Raw genomic sequence first — 22,613 nt, forward strand, 5'->3', positions numbered from 1 at the left:
AAACTGTATGAATTAATGACTACCATTGAAGATCTAAAAGGAAGGAGAGGTGCTATGATGTGTGCTACTGAAAATTATGGTGGGTTCAAAGTGGAGGACGATCTTTTGTGATAGACTGAACTATGAAAAGTTACAAATAAAGTACATAACCGTGTAATACTCCAGTGAAAATGAATATTTTGTGTATTTTTATTAAGTCGATATTTAAATTGTTTGTGAGCGCCGAATGTGTTTTGTATTGATGTAATAGATAACGTGTTTTTTAAGTGAGTAAGAAAGGGTTAGGAATAATTCAAATAAAACTTCAAGAAAAAAAGGGGGTTTTATTTATAACTCCTGGGTACATCAATTGAGGTTGTTATGTTCTCCGCCTGATAAAAAAAAGTTCTATAGTCAGAGTATCGTTTAGTTAGAACATACACAGTGGAGTTTTATAGCATTTAATATTTTGCTCGCACAGTGGAAGAAGTCTAGGTGTTTTCTTGAACTAGTTCAAGTATTTAAGGAGAGTGTTCAGTGTTTAAGGAGACCTTTATTAAATATATTTTTTGAAATACAACCTGCTAAGACACTGTTAAAGAGAAAAAAATACATAAATTGTTCTAACATTCAGCTAGTCAAACAATGATATACATATATAGTCATTGAAATAATGATGCAAATCCACATCAAGCTTACATTTAATTACACTTACAATTATAAGTTTCCCACACAAACAAATGCTATTCGCACTTTTCCATCAGCGAGTTCTTCACAAAACTTCTTAATTATTTTTGAATCCTCCATAATTCTCCGTCGCACACATCATTGCTCCGCGTCTATTCTTCAGATCTTCAATACTAGTCATCAAACCATACAATTTTTCTGATGACACCGGACCTCTTGTAAACAGGTACGCTGAGTTCTCCTCTGAAGAACCCTCAGGCGATTTATTAGTATACATAACAAAGGTATCTTCGTTAACCATCCTTGTTACTACAGCATCCCGAACCTCTTTGTCACCACATTTACAAGTTAGGTTTAATACAGGCATCACTTCTTCATAAGTGTCAACTATCGTTACAGGTATACTACTTTGAGCATATAAAGCACCAGGTTCTGTTATCATAGACATTTGGACTGAATTCGCCTTACTGCCATCAGAGTAAGAACACTGCATATCTTCAGTAGCCTTATTAAATAAGAAGCGTATGCAGACAGGGATGTACCCAGAAACTGGGTAAAAGGCTGCCTGAACCCAGTCTCCGTAAATTTCCTCTATTTTTGCTGCCTGACTCACCACCAAGAGAAAAAATAAAAATGTTGTTTTTTTTAACATGATTAAAATAATGGACGCTACTGATATTCTGAGTTGACACAGTTGCACTGACATGAGTTGTAAGAGCATAACCCCTCTGGACGTATTTTAAGATAAAGCAATTATTTTCCATACTGAGTTTTATCTTGTTGTTTTGGGATTCCGCAGCGAATACTAAGAAACTGTGGCTAAAACAACTAGTCGTTATATAAATACTAACGATTTCAATAGAAGCAATGATAAAAACTTAAAATTCCTATCATAAAACGAAAAGGGACACAACATCATTGATTTTATTCTTAAGTTCGTATTCAATATTGTCGCACCCGTAGTAGGTACCTACTTATACTCATAATAAATATTACCTAGATGATTATGACTGTTCAGACATTTGGCCTTATTTACAATTGCCGAAGCTTGACCAAGCAAGAATCGAAAGTTTCATGGACTGATGCATATGGGTGCTTACATAAAGAAACAGGTTGCCGGTACAGACAAACCTGTACGGGTAGGTACCGATCAGTGCAGGTATAATATTTCAATATAACCTGTTTCTTTATTAAAGCACCCTAGGTCTATTTTATATCTGCTGGTGTACCACGCAATTTACGAAAGAAGGTTCTTTTTTGGACGTTTGTAAATTTTTTGTTCAGAATGTTTACAGACAAAGCAGCAGGTGCTAGTAGTGTTATCATTGTTAACAATATGATACAAATACATATCAGCAGTACTGAAAGGTCACGTTAATTGTCTACAAAACAAAATAAATAGATCCAATTATGTAGATGACTCACTTCTTTATGAAGCTGATAATTGGCATGTTTCTATTACTTATAATGAGGAGTAATTTAGGATTTAGAAAAGTATCATCATCATCAGTCAATTTTTCCTTTAACATAGTTACACAGTAGATATGCAGTTTATAGAAACCGGCTGCACAAGATACCAATTCAAAAAGATATACATAATTAATTTATCCTTAAAGAAAAAATTAATTCAAATTATATATGTTTTGTTGTTTTCTTATTTTCATCAATGGTTCCGTAGCCTAGTAGTATTTTTAATAACAATTAAAATAATTATAATGTTGATCTATCTTAACGTAATAGTGTATTTTTATACAAACAGTTTGCATATTGCAAACATTCCAGACTTCAATCAGTGCAATTGTAACAATACTGCTCTTCAACCGTCTGTATCTCACATTTCTGTAAAAACCATGTGGAGATTAATAACTCTTCTTGCTGTCCTAGTACTAATTCAGGCAACAGACATAGAAACAATTTATGGAGACTGGATCCAGGCTGCTTATTATCCTGCACCACACACTGGATATACACCTGTCTGCATACGGTATACCTTCGTTGAAAAACCTGAACATATCCACTGCACGTACCCTGATGGAAGCAACGCAACTTCAGTTCAAATCTCTATAACAGACGTTGATGGAATCTTATTGTATCGTTATGCAATGCCTATGAAGATAGTTGATACTCCTAAAGATGTGATGCCATCTTTACGAGGCCCTTGCAAATTTGGTGAAGAAAACATTCGAGATCGTGCTGTAGTGAGATCTGTTAGTGACAACTTCTTCATCATGTATCAACATATCTCACCTGCAGAGATAGAACCGAATCATGCGTACCTGTATATGAAGAACGTGGTCCCAGAAAAATAATTAGCTAAATTCATTACCAACGTTGAAGATCTGAAGGGTAGGAAAGAAGCTTTGATGTGTACAAAGGAAAACTATCGAGAAACTAAGGTGCAGAAAAAAGGAACTAACGGAATATTTTCTTAATTTATTGTAGTTGTAAATCTTTTGTATGATACAGACATAGCTGGAGATATGTTGCTTGTTTTGTAAAATATCTATTGTATACCATGTAGTGTTTTTGATGTTTACTACTCTGAAGGCAGCTGTAAATGTTATTTAATGAATGATAAATTAAATTATTTTATTATTGATAAATTAATGTTTTACTAGCATAAATCACACGCCTTAGCCCTGAACTTTGTTGGACTCGACTTCGAGCCTAATCGAAAGCAGTAGAGTACCATCGTTTTACATGGAGAGACTAGCTATCTGACTACTTCAATCCAGTTAGCCGGTGACCCTACTGAAAGGACTCGTTGACAAGATTCTGGCTAGATGATTGTTCTTCTGGATTCTGGATTCCCGTAACGAGCGTCAAAGACATAAAAGTTTATAATATGACGTACGTATCTTCCACGCTAAGTGGTGCTTAACCTTTTGATCGATGGACCCTTCTCACGACTACAAGCATCTTTTATCCTTGTGATAACCTAGTAAGGTTATCATTTGAATAAAAGTACTTTAAGCCACTGATAAATCTGCAAGTATAAACTAATGAATAAGGTATTATAGAGCAGTCATGTCATCTGTCACCTGATCTGCCTAGTCTTCTTCCAACTATGTTGGAGTACCAGCGATTTACATGGAGCGACTGCCTATCTGACTTACATCCCAACGATACCTTTGGGATGGTAGATTTTTTACTTTGATTTTCTACTCTATCCAGTCTAATAGCACCACAAATTCCCCTTATCATTCTCATAAGGTAAATAAAATAACATGATTAAAAAAATATATTTACCATAACAACAAATAATATATTTACGTATAATATCATAACTGTTTTCTTACAACTAGTAATCTATTTCATTTTCGTTACTATTAAATCCATCCTTACTATTTAATCCATCATAAATTTCTGTCGTACACGTTACAACTCCTCTTCTTTGTTTCAATTCTTCAATGGTTGTCATTACTTTGTTAAGTTTCGTTTGAGACATAATATCTCTTGCAAAAAGGCCCGCTTGGTTCTGGTCCACTCCGTTAGGCGAGTCCAAGTTTTGGTAAATAATTAAGTAATCTTCATCCACAAATCTCACTACAGTGTAAGCTGGCTGTTCTTCGCCACCACAATCAGATGTCAGGTTCAAGGCAGGGGTCACTTGTGAGAAATCATTGACCACCGTTATGGCCGTGGTAGAAGTATCCAATAAACTTCCAGTAGCATTCATCATCTCTGCTTGAACTGAGAAAGCGCTGCTTCCATCAGACAACGTGCACTGTACATTTTCTGGATTCTTGGAGAATCTATACCGTGTGCAATGTATTGGAATACTAAAACGAGGCACCGGGTAAAAGGCGGCGAGTACCCAGTCGCTGCCGTATAGTTCTATTATGTCCGTAGCTTGGGCGACGGTTAAGATGACTGATAGACTTATGAACTTCCACATGTTTAAAGAATTATATAAAGATACAGCCGATGTTACGTACTGTTTGGCTTGTACTGATCAAAATATAAAACGCATACATTTAAATAAAGATCATGCTGAAAAAACAGTCATTACATTACATTTAACCCTTGACATGCTTCTGATAAACGTTATGCATATCGTGTCGTGATTTTAGAGTTCCTTATAATTCAACCCAGTGCTTCCTCAAACTCAGATATTCTAGTACCAGACCAGTATTAAAAGTATCTTTATGGTCTACTTACTATATGGTACTGGGTTTATGTGGTACTGGATATGATATGCGTTCTGTTTTTTCCTCAATTACCGTATCACCACTAGCTATACTTATACCAACTAGCAGCCAAGCTAGAGTCATGTTACATATATTTAGGACTCTCGTCTTTTTTATCTAATTTTTTATGCGAATAATCTACAATGAATGAATGTGAAAACAAAATAAAAGAAGATGTACTGGTATTGAACAGCAAGAACATGAAAACTAAATTAATTCATAACTTTGAAAACTAGTGAACTAAAAGAAAAAAGGCACATACAGTAAAAATAAAGGTTTCTAAACTTGATTGTTTAACTCTAAAAGCTTAGCTTATCTTATGCATAACATTTATCAACTGTATGGCAAGGGTTAACTGTGCTTTTAATTATTGTTTATCCATTTAGGTCCTTATTTAAATGCAAGGCATTCCATACTTTAGTCAGTGCTAGTGGGACACCTGGTAATATTGGCTGCATCTTCATACAAATTCAAACATGTGGAAGTTCTTAAGTCTATCGGTTATATTAATCGTCACTCAAGCAGCAGATATTCAAGATCTATACGGTGACTGGATATTAGTCGCTTATTATCCAGTATCTACAGCATCATCATCAAAAGCATCTTGTTTTCACTTCGAATTCTCTAAGAACCCTGAAGATGTGCATTGCACGCTCTCGGATGGAACCAACGCAACTTCAGTTCAAATGGATGTGAGGGTCCCAACAAGTCCAATAGTAGTAGATCGTCATTTCATACCATTTATGGCAGTCGATGAAGCTTCAGAAGTGATGCCTGCATTGAACCTCACTTGTAAATGTGGAGATGTGGAAAAGAAAAACCAAGGAGTAGTCAGAATAGTGAACGAAGACTATTTGATTATGTACCATAACCTGCCTCCATCAAGGGAATCTTCTCGTACTGAATTGGAACCAAACGAAGCAAAACTGTTTGTAAGAAAGGTTATGTCAAGGAGGAAACTTTTGAACGTGATGGCAAGTGTTGATGAATTGAAACAAAGAAATGGAGCGATCGCTTGTACTACGGAAAACTATGGAGTCGTTAATCAAAATGGAGCTTAAATTCATTGATTGTAAGATATGACTTTCAAATAAATACCGATTAACCGTCAATGTATTGTGTAGATTTATTTTTGTTTCTTAACTATTGAACTTGTAACAAAGTACTGAACCTTTGTATGTCAATGGCCTTTTAGTTTATTATTTATCTCAGTTCACAAGTCATGAGTGATTGCTAAGAAAAATATTTATAGCTTGCTTTATCTGTTTGTTTAAGGAAAAACAACAGTCTAACGATTTCTACAGTCAATCCTAAATCACTAATTACACACTGTCATCCCTCGTCGAGACGATCCTAATTTTTCAAAGGATACAACAAGTTTAGGCAGAGTATTAAGTTCCATGTTTATTTTGGTAGGTTACCTGGTAGATACTTTAAGGACATTTGAGTCAAAGCGGTTAATGGCTGCAAATATTCAAGAAATCATCATCTTTTATCCTGCCTCTTCTAATTAAAATTATAGGCAGATGTTTGTATGTTTGTTTGTTCTTATTTATGGTGAAACAGCCGATGCGGATTTTGTTTGAAAGTGGTATGTACATAGATAAGTAATGGAACCCAGTGAGAAGTATTTTTGGTTGTACTCTCCCAAACTAGTCTTGGTTCTTGACTTTAGAGCTAGAAAGTATCAGGTTTCCAACTGAAATGACAACAGAAAATAAATGCGTTTTAACTGTTTTAGCTTATGCCACAACTATTTACAATAGATCAAGTAATGTTTATAGAACCATTCAACTTCTAGTAACTAATTGTCACGAAATGAATAACCAGAAAGAAAAACAAGAAAACAAAACAAGATATGCAACTGATTCGAATACCAAGGGTTAAGCGAATTAATAACAATGACTTTTAATACAGTTTTATCCTGATATAAAGGCCAACATCGCACCACGAATCGATCAGAACAAGTTTGATAGCAGCCGAGTGTAATCTTTAAGCTGAATTATGTGGAAAATAATAAGTCTATTTTTTGCTATTCTTATTGTAAGTGATACAGCGAAGATAGAAGATTTCTATGGAGACTGGTACGAAGCTGGCTTCTATCCAATTGCAGTTTTCGTGCCCCGATGCAGTCGCTATACATTTACACCTGCAGAAAACCAGTGTACCTGTGATGATGGAAGCAGCAATTCCTTTTACATGTCCTCGACTATTGGGAATACTACCAAAACGTATGTCAATTTAGTACCCGTGGTTTTAGTAGATTCTCCTAAAGAAGTGATGCCAGCGTTTGATGTCAAATGCAGATGTGGTGACAAGAAGTTTACCGACCACCCCGTTGCAAGGTTGGTGAATGGCAACTACTTCTTTTTATACCACACTCTCTTCCAGAATACGTATAATAGTACAGAGATAGAACCAAATGGTGCGTTCCTTTTCTCAAGAAAGATTGAGTCGGAAAATGTATTAGCAAAGGCGCTGATAAGCAATGAAGATCTGAAGAAAAGGGAAGGGGCTTTCCTATGTACGAAGGAATATATTGAAGAAAATAATATTGATCCCAAAACGATTATTTAAAATTTAAACAACTGACTTACGAGTAAGATCTTTTTAAGGTTTTGTGCAAATTGAAATATATTTTGTTTCCACATACATTTTGTGTTTTCGTTCGTTTTGTTGATATAATTACATTATTGCGAGTGTAAGTACCCCCTCATTTAAAAAGTCTTGTGACTGGATATGCAAAAAGTATTGACATTATGAAATAAAAATAATTTAAGATATTTTATATGTTAATCGGTCCTAATTACTAGACCAGTTTTATTTCCAACTTGTTGGCTGGTTTTTAATATTTTTATGAAATCCTTATATCCACCAAAGTAGGTACCTAAAAAATTTAGTCATGTTATGTTCTGAGGGCAAGACAGTCAATTATATCATATACATTCCAATAATAATTAATATTCAAAAAGCAGTTGTAATTATTTTACATCTAGTTACATTATAGACATAATATTTTGGTAAAACCATATGAGTACTTATTCAGTATCTTTTCTACGACACCTTACAAAAATAGTATACCTATTATGAGTTCACATAATATATTATATCCGTGTTCCTTAATTTTGTTTTATTTACGTATTATAAAAATACTACAAAATACTCTAATTAAAACAAAATATTTAATCATAAGGGTTTTACGCGAAATAGATTTTATCTTTGTTTATAATAATACACTCTCGGGATACCACAGGTAAAAACCAGATGACGGCTAAGTTATAAATAGAGATGAATTAATATGTTGTTTTGTTCACACAAACCTAAAACACAACAAGACTTATCATTTGGGGTTAACTGTGTTTATTGTTGCTATCACTACACTTCGAAATATAAATACTCAGGTCTCGGGCGTTTTAGCCAGTATCAGTTTAACACTACTCAAATCAACTGCCTTTGCAAAAATGTGGAAAATAATTTATCTGTCTGCTCTCTTAGTCGTCGCTCAGGCGGCTGATATCAACGACATTCTTGGCAACTGGATCCAAGCGGCTTTCTACCCAGTCTCTGCGTACGCTCCAGTTTGTATTCGCTACACATTCAGCAAAGGCCCAGAAGACTTGCTTTGCACCTGCGGTGGCAACAATGTTAGTTCGATTCGAATGTTTATGGAAACTGACCGAGATATAATTCCTGGTGGTAACGCTGGCCCGATAATATTTGTTGATACAGTAGACGAGGTAATGCCAGCATTAGCTTTAAGCTGCAAATGTGGGGACAAGGAAGAAAGGCTTGCTGTTGCGAGGGTGTTGAACAAAGACTACTTCATTCTTTACCACGAAATTGCGGAATCCATGGCTTCTACTCGTACGGAGGTGGATCCTAATGCAGCAAACCTCTTTGGAAGGAAAGTCGTGCCTGAAAGTGTATTGGCTGAGGTTATGACGAATAATGACGAGCTCAAGAAAAGAAGGGGTGCTATGATGTGTGCCACAGAAAACTTTAATGGGTTTATTAGTGATAAATTCAAAGAATTGGGGAACCAATAGTGTAGTATTTATTGATTAAGTATGTCGAAATATTTGTAAATTATTGTATGATGTTTTGTTGTATAATAAAAAAAATACATTTGTGTGTAATCAATTTATTTGTTGTTGCCTTATTGGTTTTTCCGATATTAACTCTCACTTATTGAATCATTAAAAATATCTTGCTCTTGGAATTCTATTAGATTTTTTTTCTCAAAACATCTATAAGTCTATGACTACGCTTCACCAAGAAGTATATTGTTTCTACTATACTTAGTTCAGACAAGCCGGCAGTAGCTACATCTGTTCAATGTAATACACGACTGTTTGCAAGCGCAACTGCTACGTGCTGGGAGCTGCGTTCGATTTCTGGATCAAACCGTTTGTAGGCGTAAGTTCAGGAGTACCACTACTTAGTCACAAAGACTCCTCATAACAATGAGCACACATTACACACACAAGTGTAGCTCACACACTTTCGTGAGACAAAACATCTGTACTTAAAGCTACGACCTTATAATTCGCGATAATGTTATCATTTAGGTCAAGTTGAGAAGTTCTTGTGTTTGGAACCCTGAGCATTTCAGACCCTTTTTCCTGTTTACTATAAAGGAGTATCCATTCGTGATTATATTCGCGTAAACACACTATCAATTGCATTTAAATGTAAACAGTAGAACTTAAAAACAATATTATAACCTGCACTTTAGAAATAAATAAACCATGGGAATAGCTTTTTCTTTGTGTTCTAGGGAGTGAAGTAGTTACTTTAGAATAACGTAGGAACTTAGAATAATGGCAAAACCAGGCGACGAATATAATAACTCTCTATGCCACGCTTGACGCTATCCATGCGGTGACGTAGGCCTCATACTGATTACAATACCAACTTTATCTTCTATTGCGGAATAATGAGTACCAAGAGTGTGAGTGTTTATTTTGGTGCACTTTTATGTATCTTAACACACTGTTGTATGACTTTACAAAGCATTGTATCTGTAAAGTTTTGGGCCTGTTAAGCACTTATCCTTCATCTTAATACCAAACTTAATTTTAATCAGTTCTACCATTGTACCTACGGTGTAAACTTAATAACAGAAATATGATTATTTTTAAGACCAACGATACCACTTCAATAATCTTTCAATATGACTCCAACCTGACACATTTATCAGAAACAAAACTACTAGAGGTCATTATACTGTTCCCGTGCGTCATCCCAAAATAAACGTTATCGCCCATAACATTCAGTCCATGTGCTACTTTACATCCGTGATCTCGCATCTAGTAATCATGTGGAATAAAACAATTATAATTTTAACTCTAGTAACAGTTATTCAAGCAACGAGCATCAAACAATTGTATGGCGATTGGATGCTAGTGTCATTTTATCCATTCACTAGTACAGATTCCAAGATCTGTATACGGTATAACTTTGCCAAGAGCCCGATGCCTTCAACGTGTGCCTACAGCGATGGAAGAAAAGCTACTCCAGTACAAATTACCATGACGGCTGAAGATGGGAAGCTGTTGGAGAAATATTCTATGCCGATGGCGATTGTTAAGAGTGCTACAGAAGTAACGCCAGCTTTGAACCTTGGCTGCAAGTGTGGGAGTGAACAAGGCAACGATCACGTGGTAGCAAGATTTGTGAATGACAACTTCTTCATAATGTACCACGATCTCCCTCCTTCTCCGGAGTTGAGTAATAATAAAGAACAGAATGCTGCGTATCTCTTTGCGAAGAATGTGGTTTCAGAACGGGAATTGTTGAAAGTGATAAAAAGTGTTGAAGACTTGAAGCAGAGGAAAGGCAGTATTATGTGTGTGGCTGAAAATATTGGCGTATTTAAAAGTGGTAAACAAGAACTTTAGTGAAAATTATGGTGATGTTTTATTTCGTATAATAATTCTACTTCTACAGACAGTCCATGTAAAAGTGGAAGCCGACCCCAACATAGTTGAGCAGATGGTGACAGTTGAAAAAAAAGCCTACTAAATCATTACTTCCAGATAATAGTATTTAAGAAATGAAAAAATGGCCCTATTATATCAAACACTTCTGAGATTACAATACTGTAGCATGTAGTTGATTTGCACCTGCCTTAAATTAAACTGGGTGTATGAACTTTTATATTTCCAACTCTTACTTATCATCGCATTTAAAGTATTCTAGTCTACAGTGACATTTACATAAATGCATTTCTGTTAACCCTTCGACTTCTCCGATAAAGTCGATAAAAAGGTTGCAGTGTTTACGTCAACTGAAGGTTGTTGTTTAAACTGCTTCTTGAAGGGTCAAGGGTCTGAAGAATAAACAGACTACAATAAATATTCTAATCTTTGGCTTTCATTGACTTGACTTTGAACTTTTTATGCTAGCTTATGTAATTTAATTAATGTTGTGTCTTATGTAGTATCAATAACCAAACATACTTTTAGTTTCATTATGCTTTATGTATAACTCATACTTGCTCAGTGCATAGGTTGTCAGGCTTAATGGCTTCTGATTACCCATAAACACTGCTAAAGATGTTCAAATGACAGACGAGACATACAGTTTATAGTGCCCTTCGAAGCACGGTCAGGAACATAGAAACTTTGAAAAGTTGCATTGGTACTTGCCTGACCTGGAGTTCTTTAAAAAATATAGGGATAGGTAGAACAATTCATTTTGCAAATGCAAATAAAATATACAATACTTATTACTCAACGTATGTATGTATTGAAACATCAAAGTATTTACGATACATCACACATGAGTTGAGGGCAGCAGTCTGGGTAGGTCGATGTGCCAAAAGGATGATACACGCGGCATTTGGGATCACGGGTTTGTGCTATTGGGCATCTGAAAGTATTACAAAATAGTTCAGGTATTTTATAGAAAATAATTAACACTTTATGTGGAGAAATAGCTATAAAGGAGTATGAATTCGATAGCATTTAAAACTTACGTAGTATATTCAAAGGAGTCCACTGTACATTGTATGAGGATGCATCCCTTATTGCTTACGACTGCTCCGAAAGGAATCACCTCATTTCTCTCAGGTATGTAACAGCCAGGTATATTTTCTGAAAATAATAAGCTGTGTTATGTATGTATGTTCTAAAGTATTTAAAATAGTCCTCTAGCTCTGTATATGATTGGGATAAGGGCAGGAGGATGATGATGAGCTCAATAAACAATTATCTAATCAGGTGACCTTTCTTTTCTTTTTTTTAAGGAAAGATTTATTGTAGATGGGTTGAAATAAGTAATCGTCTTTCACATTAAACTTGTTCCCAATACAGATATGACTTATGACACTTTCTTCCAAAAAGTACAGCTGACAAAAATAACAACGTAATGAGCAAAATTAAAATTAATAAGCAACAAGATTCGGCCAGGTAATGTAAAGTCCGTCTTACCATGACGTAACCAATGACTCATACTCAAGTTATTTCGCCAAAAGCTAATACATACAAAAGTATGTATGTACGTAATAATATGTTTACTTTGTAAAGAACGGAAGAGGATTTCTGAGATCTAATCGATTGGCTGTGATGTGATGTATAAGTATTGAATCATCTTTTTATAAATGGTTGAAGTAAATAGGGTGACGATATACCGGCTATTTTAGTACATAACAAATTTCTAGGAATATGAGAAGAAATAATGATAAACAAGGCTAAGGCACAGAATAATAATGAATGGTTTCTTTAAACAAGGAACGATTTTGTTTACGAAAAAATAAAAACATCCGTCTTCAGCACCTTCTTTTTGGGATGTCGATTAAAAAAAGCAACCGTCCGTTTGCGAAACGGATCATTTCTTATTTATAGGGATCAGGCTAGCATCACATGAAATCACATCATAACGTACTTTGAACACCGATAGATGGTCCTATTTGGACCAAAACAGAAGCGGTCCCTATTACCTTTAGCAATACAGCAAAGCCATCAAAATCTGAGAGACAAAGCGAAAATGTCCGATGTGGTTCTAATTACATCGGTATCCTATCAAACGGAATCATAGAAACGTAGCTTTGAGAGAAATGCAGAGATTCTAGCCATTCCCATGTCAGAGTTTCCTAGAACTGGATATTGCCGGTTATTGTAGGAACATCCAATGCAGGGCCTCTACAAATTATTATCTTTAACTGACAGGCCATCTCGGTTTCGTTGGAGCCAAGAATGAACTACACACTTTGATTAAAACTATCGATTTACATGGTTCTCCTTACGAAAAATCTTATATTAAATAGTAGGTATGTAAGCTCTTTATGTACCGGGGCTGCGGTAACTGTTTCGAACAATCCCGCAGCCCCGGCAGGCCCTGGCCCTGGTGGATCCCGTTGGGGTCCAATAAAGCTAACTGAAGTTCACATGCAATTGAATATGTTTTAGCTCGTGTGTATTTCTTAATACTACACTATTCCTAATGGAAAAGTAACTCTAATACGACAATCATGTACCGATCTTTTGTACACTTCAGTAAGAATTTTGGAACTTTGTCACAAAGAAAAGAAAATGCACCAAATTGTACCGGTCGAACAATGCACTATGACCGTAACATTTCGCTTCCGATGTCTGCATTCAACAAATATTTGTATTAAATTCAGATATATTTGTACGGACCCAGAATGCTTGTATAAGGAAGATATGTATGTTGTTTGTTCCTAGAAAAGCTCCTTAAAGAGAGTGAAGATATGGCTGCTTTTGTAGGTCCTTTTGGAAATCAATGGGGAAGGCAGCATATTCAGCAGTGGACGGACACCTATTATAGCTGAGACAATGATGATGATGAGTGTAGAGTTTTCTTTTCTTTTAAAGATGAATCAAGTTAATTCATCACCATCATTTCCCGAGCCTTTTCCCAACTATGTAAGGGTCGTCAAGTAAAGCTAATTATTTTGAATAAAAAAAATACTGTAAGTTAATCGTTGGTCAAGCAATACAGGTAACCAAAAATGATTGAGATACAATAAAAAGATAATTATTTTTGATTAGAGCGAAAAAGGTAAGACAGGCCCTAAACTGATCAACGGAATTTTGAGGGCTAAAAACAGACCATCAATAAATAATACTTGGTTAGAAATAAATTATGTAGATATGTTTTTTTTTCACATCGGTATGAAAGAAGCATATTTTTTGCGAAGACCTCGAAATGTGTTTTCGAGACCTTGACACCATCGAAAAGGCTTTGCGGGTCGAAGATAAAAAATACTTACTTGATTTTTATTTGTTTGTCAGAAAAAAACATCTTTAATGCTTATTCAACTGGTAAAAATGTTTCTTAATATTTTTTGTTATGAGGTCAAATAAGATTAGTAGAAACGTTTAAGTAGCACCATCTAGTGCAGCGTTTAGTAAAAAATATCTTTTATCAGTAAAATTAAATTATAGGTCACAAGATGTCTCTGCTAGAGCCTTTATCTCAACAATTACTTAAGTAATGGAAGTAACTTTTGAACCTGGTAGATAACTATGAAGACCTTTTCTCTTATCCTCACTCAGTAATTTAATATCAAGAAAAGAAGGATTAATTGCCTGAAAGAGGACATGAAGCAGAAGGGAGTGGATGTAAGTATGATATCTGACAGAGAGGAATAAAAGAAAAAGATATGCTGCGCGGAACCCAAAGGACTTGAGAACAGGGCAGGAAGATGATGATGATGAGTAATTTAATATCAAGGTAGGGGTTTTAAATTATGAAACAATGAAAAAAGGAGTAAAAGAGATCGCGTACAAAAAGCGTGTTAATAAAAGTTGGGAACCTAAAGAAAAAAATACAAAGGAGTAAAACAGATCGTGTACTGAAGTAAAAAAAGCGTGTTAATAAAAGTTGTGAACTGATAAAGAAAAGTGTCGTTGATATCCCATGATAATGTTTTTTTGCAAATCAACACAGTACATAAGTGGGTACCTTTATGAGCAAAGCCAGTAAAAAGTACTAGTGCAAAATAATTGCAAGGCACTATTCCGGCGCTATATATTTATCATGTTCCTTTATGAATCTCATTAGTTTAATGAGCATTTCGCGTATAAATTGACAAAACTACGGTTGATGTATCAATTTATATTATTTTTCATTGACCATGGCGCCGCACAAGGAATTTATACATATATTTTAACGATCGAAGTTATTGAGAATTCTTTTTTTTTCTTTACACTTTACACTGTTGTAGGTTCCTTTAATTTTGAATTATTTTCAATTAGGAGTGTGTGGTGTAGCAATATTTGTATTAGTTAAAGTTTAAAAAGAACTGGATTAGATAAATTATTCTTACGTATTTATTGCATTTATGTATTTCGATTCCGACAGTTCGATTCCGTGATCACAAATTTTCTTTTTAGTCAAAAAGGGGACTAATAAGTACAAAGGCTGTTGTTTTTTTTTTTTTATTTACGATGAGAGTTTAAAATTACAAATTATGAAATTATTGTTAAGCTCAGGTACTGTTATACGATAAATTGTAAAAACATTATAATTTACATATTAATATGATTATCTTAACCTACGCAACCGGTCTACCTAAGGCTTCATAACACCTTTTTTGTTGAGTTGTTAACTAACCACAAGTTAGCTATATTATGTTAACTTTACTAGTTGCTAACCAATGAATAACGATTTTAACCACAACAACTGGTTTAGAACTTGTTACTTCTTTATCCAATTGCAGAATATGAGGAAAGCCATGATTTACTATTTGAGTAGGTTTTAGAGAATCTATGATTTACCAAAATTTTGTCAGTCTTCCTACTACATAAAAGGCACATGATGGGTTTTAGTCAGTAAGAGTCTGACACTCCCTCATCGCTGTTAACCCACAGTAGGTAGGGGCCATTGCATGATTTTCCATAATAAAAATGGTAGCGCCTATAGGTACTTAGGATATAGTAAAGTAGTTCCAACGGGATGAGAAGAAACTACTGATGGAAGCTTGCAAATCTAATAACCATTGCACAATAAAGTTTGCCAAATAATTGAAATTTTTAGCAATCTAGAACTACTGTTGGATATTTTTTGTTCCACTGTTCAATTTGCATAAATAACTTTGTCACTACATATGCGGGTAATTATCCTCAGAACACTTTTATATTTAATTCTGTCCGTTTGTTCACGGCAGGATTTTTAAGGCTTTTAAAAACGAACAGCAACTTTATAGTCGTAAACGCGAATGGAACAGCGAGAAACAGCTAGCATTTACTTTATTATAAAAAGTTCTACGGTTTGCTAAAATAACAACTAAATATTTCACCGAACTATCCAAAACTTTTATCATGACGCATGTTTTCTCTTAAAAAGCATATCTTAAAAGGGGACAGGAAAATACCACTACATAATGACGTAGGTACGAGTTATATTATTTACATAATCAAGTGACGCATATAACATTATATGAGATTTTAATATTAATGCATAATTATGTTAATGTACCATCTTCCATGGAATACTTGAGTAACAGGTTATGGAAAAGCGATTTACTTTGTTTACGTATATAATGTTAATGAGGAAGTTTTAACAACAAGTAACATTTAAAAACAATGCAGGTAAAACTTAGAAACTCATCGTCGTATCAGACAGTCATCCAATTCGAATTGCAGATGCCTCAATGAGCGCCGACCGCCCTAGTCTGGAATCTTAAACATGCCTACATTTCTGTTCACAGAACTTTGCCTTTTCTATGTTGGCTACATCGTCATCATTTCTGATGGGAAAGGTATTAAAAATAACAGTAAAAGGTATACTGAAAAAAAAAAGATCCTGATAAATTGAGAACCTCCTCCTTTTTTTGAAGTCGGTTAAAAAGGCAAGGCTATTTAGAAACACGTGGTAAGGCTTTGGCCATAAACAATTGAATGTGTTAAGATAATAGAGTACAAGGGACGACCAAAGTTAATTGAAGACATAATTGCTGCACCTAAAATAAGCTAAGTTACGTGAAAGGCAGATGGTTTTTAATGTAACGTCATTAAGCTTGGTGTTAAAGTCTAAGTTAAAGTCAGTAAAAAGCTGAGCCTCTCAATACGCAAAAAGTCTTACACAAAATAAACTCGAAATCTTATCAATCTCCTTCATTTACGTTGCTCAGATGTGGTTTTCGAAGTATTTTAACAAATTCAAACTTTGTACGAGTGTGTAAACATGTTTATATTTGAGTTCGGTAAATAACTTTTACTCGGTTTTCTTCGTATTGTATTAAAGAGAGTTAAGACTCACTTGTTGCTGTATGTTTATGGAATTAACGAGTTTTCGAGGGAATGATGAAAATGTGTGTTTTAATGAGATTAGCTACGTTGAGTTACTTTTAGGCACGAAAGCGTATTATTTTCTGTTTGAAATAATTTTGTTGTTAGGTTAGCAAATTATATTTTGTTGACAGCAACTTATTTAAGAGGACATAATAAAAATTGATGTACAGCTGTTTTTCTACTAGAAAATGACTTCATGGAACAGGAAAGTATTTTACTTAAGCTTCTCATCAAAAGAGACTAAAACGTGAGAAACTCGCACATCAACAACATACAACTTTAATCTATAGAATATTTTGCAATAACAAAATACCATTTTTTTTAACTTTTATCGGATACCAATCAACAGAAAAATACTCTAATTAAAAGGATTGGACCACATTCCAGCACTCATATAATAAACAACATATTTTGACGGCTCTTCTTTCGCACACTATAAAAGCAAAATCTCGAATAGGATGCCTAAACAAAATAAAATATGTAAAAAAAACATTGAAATATGCACGACTAACGGAATCACATTCTATAGAAAAACCCCACATTGATAAGTTTGATGGATAAATAAACGAATTCATATATTTTTCCTTAGCTTACTGACGACCTTAATATTTCGAATTCTTTCGCAGTTTTAGATCCGGTGTCTTAATCTACATAAACAATTTATAGTGCGATTTCTTATGCTATACCTTAGCCAAAATATAGACGTTTTTCCGCAGTTTTTGAGATTGAGTTATAAAACAGAGACAGTAAGCAGCAGGTTTTTTGTAGTGCATTTGACTAACAGGCATATACTGTAGACATCTTCGAAAGCATAATGTATTTGACGAGAATAGTTCAGTCACTCATCTTAGTACATAAGTCTCACATACATACCTAAGTCTGATTTCCAGTCTTACCAAATTATATCGGGTTACCCAGGCAACTACCAGTTACTCACTCGGTTGAGGAGATCAGAGAAGCGGTAGATCATGTACACAACTGGTACCCAGATGTATCGGTTCACACTGGCAGTCAGCCCCAAGATTAGAAAAAGTCTAAGCAGAAAATGAGGAAGAAAAAACTTACTGAATTGCGGAGGTTTTTCGGGCAGTCTCTGCCTATATTGAGCAGCATTTGCCATAGAAGCGATTAAAACAAATATAACAATTTTTGATGACATTTCTAAACAAAAATATTGCTTCAAATGAACCTTAGAAAATGCAATAACAGTTACCTATATTGTATTTATATCAATTACGCGAACATTTTCAATTATATTTGTTTTGTAAATGCAAATAGCTAATTTCGATAACATACATACTTCTCGAAAGTACCTTCGTTACATGAAATCAATTAGTACTTTTAATAACTTCTTACATTTTATCTCAATCGATTACAGTCCAATTAAGTACCATAGGAAATTGTCGCTCTATGAATGGGTATTTACTTAATTATCAATTAAAAGACGGTGTCATAACGGTGAAGCGACTGGTCACCGCGATTACGTCATTTATGTTTTTTTTAATGATAGAGTGCTTCTACACGGTAGCTAGAGCAAGTTATCATACGGAAGTGCCCCGCGCACACGCGAAAGAGCGCTTGGATACAGCTGAGTACCAGTGCTTTACAAGGAGCAACTACCTATCTAACCTCCTCATCCCTCGGGCAAACCAATACCCGTTGGTTAGACTGGTGTCAGAGTTACTGGCTTCTAACTACCCGTAACGACTGCAAAGGATGTTCAATGACAGACACTAATGTAAAACAGCAGCCAAATTCATGTTTGGAAAAAGGATAAACATAATGTGATGAAAAAAAACTTACTGAATTGCGGAGGTTTTTCGGGTAGTATTTGCTTATAATCAGCGGCATTTGCTATAGAAGCAATAATTAAAAAGAAAATAAAATTTTCTTCTGACATTTCTAAACAAAAATGAACCTTAGAAAATGCAATAACCGTTACCTACGACATGTATTGTTTTTATATCAATGACGCGAACATTTTAATTATATTTGTTTTTTAAATGCAAATAACTGATTAGGATAACATAAATGCTTCTCGAAAGTAAATTTAACGAAAGTAAAACATTACATGAAATCTTAATCAAACTCACACTATAGGAAATTTTTGTCGCTCTATGATTCAATCTTACTTTATTGTCAATTAAAAAAGAAAGATTTTCTAGTCAAAATGATATATTTTATATTGTGTCAGCCAGATGAATATACCTGAGTTTTATTGATGATATAATTATGCTGTATTGCAAGAAGAGTGCGTGGCTTAGGGTGCGTCTACACGGTGCATGTAGCTGGAGCAAGTTAACATGCGCTAATGACTAGTGACAAGAGCACGCGCGTGGGTGTTTAGCTTTGCATGCTTTACCCGCATGTTTTTAAAATGCATTTAACTTGCGCATGTGCCCCAACATGCGTGCTACTTGCATAAGCTACTTAGGTATATGACATTTAGTCCTACCAAGAGGTATTGTATTAACAGGGTTATGAGGTCAGATGGCTGACACTAACATAATTATGTAGGAAAAAGGTCTTTGGTCTATTAAAAGTGATTAAAATATGATGGAGAGCCGACAAGTTAAAAATAATATTAACTCAAATGGGATACGACTAAGAAAGATACAAGCCAACATAGTTGGTAAAAGGCTCAAGAGACGAATACGGTAGTCAGGTAAATGCTAAATGATTAGTTACAAGAAATCAAAAACTTATGGTGACTTTAGTATAAAAATATTATTTCACAATTTCCATACGATCTCTTTTGTTTTACGATAGGTATCTGTTTTATTCTTATTTAACCAAGGTACATCTCTGTCTATGCAGACGACGTGTGGACAGCACTTAGGGTAAGGCTCATCCATTTTTGCTTCAATGATCATACAGTCCCTAGTATAGTTCTCATGAGAAGACCAACCGCACCTGAAAAAATAGATATAAGTTCGAATGAAAAGATTCCTCCGCATTCAGTTTTAGTATATATGTATAGGTATATAGTGAGGCTCGTGTACTATAATATGTCCTGCGTAGCTGGCTGATCTCCTTATATGAAGATAGCTGCCGTGGCCGAAATCGGCCGTGGATACCATTATTATAGTAGGTAGTAGGATTGGACTCTGGGCTGCTTTGTGTAAGTCCGTCCCGGGAATCGAACCCGAGACCTCGTGCTCAGCATGGCGCAACGAGGCAGTATCTTCCAAACTAGGAAAATCGAAAATATAATAAAAAACTTACGACAAATATTCAATCTCATGGACAGTGCAATGGACTACGTAACAATATCCAAGAACGGGAACAGTTTCGTTAAAGTTGATCACATCATGCATTTCTTTTATATAGCATCCCGTTTTGTTACCTGAAAATAGGTACGCATGAGATAGAGAGATTGGGTAAAACTAGGTATTACTGAGATAAAATGCTATCAAAATGACTACATATGTTGAACTAATTTTCAGTTGTAATTTACAAGTATGTACAAGTTTACAATTTTGGGTAATTAACCATTAAAAACCACCCTAACTTAAAAACAGAAGATTGATTTTCAATGTTTACTTTTCTCTACAGCCAGCGATTGAGTTTAACTTGTCATATCATGGCATGTCATTGATAACTATTAACTACCGATTGCCTGCATCCTGCGTACAAATAATCGAAACTATGTTTGTAAGTATGTATTGCTTGCATAATTAAAATGAGATGCGGGTAAAATCGTAGGCCCACTTTTACAAAATGCAAACATAAATCTGGGTGAAAAGAATGTTAAGAATCTATACAAATAGTGCATTGACCTCGTATGTCGCTAATGATAAGACAATATAAAATCAATTGTGTCTCGCGTATATCCGCGCTTCGATATACAAGGGGTTAAATAAGAAGTCTTATTATAAAACCAGCTTCTGCCAGCGGTTTCACCCGCATCCCGCGGAAACCTCTGCACGAACCCGGATAAAAAGTAGCCTTCCTCGATAAATGGGCTATCTAACACTGAAAGAATTTTTCAAATCGGACCAGTAGTGCCTGAGATTAGCGCGTTCAAAGAAACAAACAAACTCTTCAGCTTTATAATATTAGTATAGATATATGGTACTAACCGAATATACGTGGTATTGGTGGTAACTCTGTGCTCCATTGCAAAGCAATTGCACCAGCTGTCAAAATAAAAACTAAAAAGGTCGAAATGGCTGAAATCGTCATTCCGTGGCCACTGATTTGAAATTCCAAATGAAAAAAATGTGGAAAAATAATTAATAACATAATAATCTACTCTTGAAGTTGAGTATTCTGAGAAACAGGCCGGCTACACACTCCCGACTTTTCTCGTTCTCGACTCGACTTTCTTCGTTTGCGATTCCTATTCTTAACACTATCTCGATAAAAATAAAATAAATTGACGCATTTAACAGGCGTAGATAGTATTTCCCAAAGTTTGCCTTTGTTCCGGAATTTGTTTCTTTAATTTGCACCTCTTTTAGATCATGTGCCTATAAACGGTGAGCACACATTCTCTCACACGTTGAGTACATATTTTATTTGCGTTTTAATAATCGTACCCAAACTTCCATTGAATTGAATGTTATCCTTAATTGTAAAATTCATTTGAATTTTCACGTTATATTATCTCAGCGCCTCGAATCTACGAAGTTAATTTATTTAATTTTAATTATGTTTCTGAGAGAATGAGAAATATTGTTTTAAATTATGACATGCTTTTTTAAATTTGTACATTCAATTTAATCAGTGAAATATATTCGGCCTTCATGGTCGTTATTATTGTAGGGTCGGCAGAGGTTAACTTGAATATTTATACACTGAGAGTGAATCCTTGTCATATTAAAGTGTAATTTGTTCATCACTTTAGCATAGGCACTTACAAAGTTAATATTCAATATTCATACAGTCTTTTCATGACAGGCTAACTTTCTTTAATGATTATTATAGATCTAGTAGAAAATGTAGTTTTTCAATTGTGTTAGCACCCATAACACAAGTTATTTAATAACTTACCATGGGGTTAACCGACCGTGTGTGGAAAGGTGTCCCGACATCATTATCTCTCATAATAAAGTGGGAAAAGAATTGTAGAACAAAATACGTTCATGTTTTAAATAGAAGAAGATGATGCAGAAAGAATAGGTTTAACTTTTGTAACAAGCAGTTGGTTTTTAATATTAACTTCCTAATGATACCAATTGTGCAAAGTAAAAAACCCCAAGACTAGGAAGCAGGTATTAGTTAGGATTCTCTTAAACTGGTTATGTATAAGAAGTTCTTCTTATTTATTGATTTACTGCACTTTCTTTTCTTTAAGTATCTGAGAAATGAATCCAGTCAATAAATCTTTTTAAAACAGTGAAAGCTGCTTAACTGGATTGCAGTCGATTGACCATATTTTATAGAATGCAAAAACATAAAGTTACATAAATAAAACACCAAATCACCTCCCGAGCCGTTTGCCAACTATGTCTGGGTCGGTGTCCAGTCTAACCTGATGCAGCTGAGTGCCTGT

General features: G+C 34.8%; 2 long non-coding RNA genes across 2 annotated transcripts; both read right to left on the reverse strand.

Annotated features, from left to right (window-relative positions):
- Positions 1-11,609: 11,609 nt before the first annotated feature.
- Positions 11,610-18,320, reverse strand: LOC110369862 (uncharacterized). Its single transcript, XR_010277243.1, has 3 exons — positions 18,182-18,320; positions 11,836-11,953; positions 11,610-11,729 (listed from the first exon to the last, which is right to left on the reverse strand). It is a non-coding gene; the product is annotated as an uncharacterized LOC110369862 (long non-coding RNA).
- Positions 18,321-19,848: 1,528 nt separating this feature from the next.
- LOC110369875 (uncharacterized) lies at positions 19,849-21,316 on the reverse strand. Its single transcript, XR_007511392.2, has 3 exons — positions 21,199-21,316; positions 20,342-20,462; positions 19,849-20,029 (listed from the first exon to the last, which is right to left on the reverse strand). It is a non-coding gene; the product is annotated as an uncharacterized LOC110369875 (long non-coding RNA).
- Between the last annotated feature and the right edge of the window lie 1,297 nt (positions 21,317-22,613).

The sequence above is a fragment of the Helicoverpa armigera genome, chromosome 16, assembly GCF_030705265.1.
Source record: "Helicoverpa armigera isolate CAAS_96S chromosome 16, ASM3070526v1, whole genome shotgun sequence".
NCBI lineage: Eukaryota > Metazoa > Arthropoda > Insecta > Lepidoptera > Noctuidae > Helicoverpa > Helicoverpa armigera.